The sequence below is a fragment of the Cavia porcellus genome, unplaced genomic scaffold (assembly GCF_034190915.1).
Source record: "Cavia porcellus strain 051 isolate PalLab524CR breed Dunkin Hartley unplaced genomic scaffold, mCavPor4.1 scaffold_3, whole genome shotgun sequence".
Taxonomy (NCBI): Eukaryota; Metazoa; Chordata; class Mammalia; order Rodentia; family Caviidae; genus Cavia; species Cavia porcellus.
Window position 1 is genome coordinate 61,306,839 of NW_026947486.1, and position 3,881 is coordinate 61,310,719.

The window sequence follows — 3,881 nt, forward strand, 5'->3', positions numbered from 1 at the left end:
TTTTTGAGTACTGCGTTTTATCCAGCTACATTTCTAAATTTATTTATGGTATCTAGAAGTCTTGCAATGGAGTTTTGGGAGACTGCTATGTAGAGTATCATGTCATCTGCAAATAATGATAATTTAACTTCTTCTTTTCCTATCTTTACTCCCTTTATTTCTCTCTCTTGTCTAATTGCTCTGGCTAGCATTTGAGTACTATGTTGAATTGAAGCACTGATAAGGGACATCCTTGTCTTGCTCCTGATTTTAGGGTAAAGGCTTTCAGTTTGGGGTCGTTTAATATGATGCTGGCTGTTGGTTTGTCAAAGATGGCATTTATCATATTGAGATAAAGACCATCTATTCCAATTTTCTGTAAGGTTCTTATCATGAATGAGTGTTGGACCTTATCAAAAGCTTTTTCTGCATCTATAGAAATGACCATGGGATTCTTACTTTTGGCTCTGTTGATATGGTGGACTGCATTTATTGATTTACATATGTTCAAACATCCCTGCATGCCTGGGATGGATCCCACTTGGTCATGGTGTATAGTCATCTTGATGATTTGCTGCATCCTTGTGCCAATGTTTTATTGAGAATGTTTGCATCTATGTTTATTAGGCAGATTTGCCTTTAGTTCTCTTTTTTTAGTTGGGTCTTTCTCAGGTTTTAGTAGTAGAGTAATATTTGCTTCCAGAAATGACTTAGGAAGAATTGCTTCCCTTTAGATTTCATTGAAGAATTTGAGGAGTGTTGACATTAAGTCTTGTATGAATTTCTTGTAGAGTTCCACAGTCAATCCATTTGGGCCTGGGCTCTTCTTTGTAGGTAAGGACTTAATTACATTTTCAATTTCATTAATAGAAATTGGGTTATTCAGCAGTTTTATATATTCTTGACCCAGCTTTGGTACTTTATATGTTTCTAGGAATCTGTCTGTTTCTTCGGTGTTACCAAACCTATGAGAGGAGAGGTTTTTGAAATAGGTGTTGATAATCTTTTGCATTTCCACAGAGTCTGTAGTGATTTCACCTGTTTCATTCCTTATTGCATGAATTGGAGTTTTTTCTTTCCTTTTTTAAATAAGGTTGGCTAGGGGCTTATCAATTTTATTTATTCTTTCAAAGACCAACTCTTTGATTCATTGATTCTTTGGATTGTTTTCTTAGTCTCTATTGCATTAATTTCTGTTCTGATTTTTATAATTTCCTCACTTCTTTTGGATTTGGGCTTGACTTCCTCTTCTTTTTCTAGATGTTTGAGGTCTAGGATCAGGTTGTTCATTTGTGTTTCTTCTGTTTTCCTGATGTGGGAGCTCAGTGCAATAAATTTTCCTCTGAGGACCACTTTCATTGCATCCCACAGATTCTGGTAAGTTGCATTTGTATTTTTGTTTGCTTGTAGGTATTATTTAATTTCTTCTTTAATTTCCTCTGTGACTCACTGATTGCTTGAGTGTATTATTCAATTTCCATGTGTTTGTGGGGTTTTTGCAGTTTCTTTTATCATTAATTTCTAATTTCATGATGCTATGATCTGATAACATGCATGGGATAATTTCAATTCTTTTGCATTTACTTAAATATGTTATGTGGGCTAGTATATGGTCCATTTCAGAGAATGTTCCATGTACTGCTGAGAAGAATGTATATTCTGATGTTGTTGGGTGGAACACTCTGTATATGTCTATCAAGTCCATTTGTTCACAGGTGTGATTCGGTTCTGTTATTTCTTTGCTGATTTTCTGTCTGGTTGATCTATCCCTTGGTGTTAATGGTGTGTTAATGTCTCCTGTTATAATTGTGTTATTGCCTATTTGATTTTTCATTTCTGTTAATACTTGCTTTGTATAGCTGGGTGCTCTGGAATTTGGTGCATATGTATTTAAGATTGTTATGTCTTACTCTTGAAGTTTTCCCCTAACTAGTATGTAGTGATCTTCTTTATCTTTTTGGATCATTCTTGGTTTGAAGTTCACATTGTCTGCAAACAAAATAGCTACACCTGTGTTTTTTGGGGTTCCTATTGCATAAAGCATTATATTCCATCCCTTGACTTTCAGTTTATGAATTTCCTTTTGGGTTAGATGGGTTTCTTATAGACAGCATATGGTTGGATGTTGTTTCTTGATCGATTCTGTCAGTCTGTTTCTTTTAATTGTTGAATTTAGAGCATTTACATTAATGGTTATAACTGCTATATTGCTTTATTATTGACATGTTATCTTTCTGCTGTTGCATCTTTACCTTTCCATTCTGTTTGTCTGCCTTGCTTAGTGATTTTTTCCTATGTGTATCTAGAATGTCTTTCAGTATTCTTTGCAGGGTTGGTTTGGTGATCTTGAAGTGCTTCAGCTGTTCTTTGTCATGGAAGTATCTTATTTCTCCATCCATTTTGAAGGACAATTTTTCAGGGTACATCAGTCTAGGTTGGAAATCATTTTCCTTTAGGATCTGAAATACTTTATTCCATTCTCTTCTTGACTTCATTCTTTTTGTTAAGAAGTCTGCTGTGATTCTGATAGGTTTTCCTTTGTAGGTGATCTGTCTTTTCTAACAACTGTTAATACTGTATTCTTATGTTGGATTTCTGGGATGTGGATTATTATATATCTGGGTGTAATTTTATTTTGGTTATGGATATTTGGAGTTCTATATGCTTCACTAATCCTAATGTCAGTTTCCATTCTCATGTTTGGGAAATTTTCAGCTATTGCTTAGATACCTTCTTGATATCATTTGTGTTGTCCCCTTCTTTTTCCATTTATTCCTATCAATCTTATGTTGTTTTTCTTTGCATCATCTTGCAGCTATTGTTATTTCCTGATTCCTTGTTATTTTTAAAAGATCTTTATTTTCCTGTTCACTAGCTGCAGTCTTGTCTTTAAGATCTGAAATTCTATCTTCACTTTCTTTGAGGTGGTTTGACAACTTTCAATGGAATTTTTGATTTCCTGTATATCTCTTTGAATCTGCTTCATGTATTCTGTTTGTTTCTTATATTGTTCATCCAGGAATTATTTTCTTCATTGTTCCTCTAATTTTAAAACTGTGTCTTGTTTAGATGTGTTCAATGTTTCTTTAATTACTTTTTATCATTTCTTCTTTTACCTGGGAGATTATTTTTAGTTTAAATTAATTTATTGCTTCCCAGAGATGCTTCTTTATTTCAGGTTTTTCAGGTGGATGTCATATATTTTCTTCTATGTACATGGCTCCTATGCTTTCTTGCGATGGGCTGTAGGTTTGAGATTTCATTTTGGACTTTTGTCTTGTCATTTTCCTATATTTCTGTGTTTCAAGTGATGTTCCAAAGCTTCCCCTGGGCATGTTGTAAATCACCTCTTATACCCTTGGCTCTTGGGACTGAGTGGAGATGCTGAGGATGGTCCAGTTCTTGAGAACCTTCTGTGCCACCTCCAGTGTTCCAGGAAGCTGGGTGGGCTCTGCTCCTAAGCACTGTGGTTGATGGTCCAAAGCTCTCCCAGGGCTAGTGCCCACACTAGAACTCACCTTCTGTGCCCTCAGCTCCTCTGATTGAACAAGGTCACCAGGCGTGGTCTAGTTGGGTGGGCAAAACCTCCCAAGCCTAGTCCAGTGTGTCTGGAAGCTGGGTAGGATCTTATCCACTGGGAGCAATGATCTTATACTTTCCCTGGGACCACACTGGTGTGCTGGAACTCACCTCACACAGCCTCAGTTCCTTGGGTTGAAAGAAGGCCACTGGGAATGGTCCAGTTAGGCCCATGAAACCTGCAGAGCTTAGTCCAGTGTGTCTGGAAGCTGGGCAGGCACTTAACCACTGGGAGCAATGATCTTAAACTTTCCCTGGGCCTGTGCCGGTGTGCAGGAACTTACCCCACATAGCCTCAGCTCCCTGGGTTGAAAGAAGGCTAC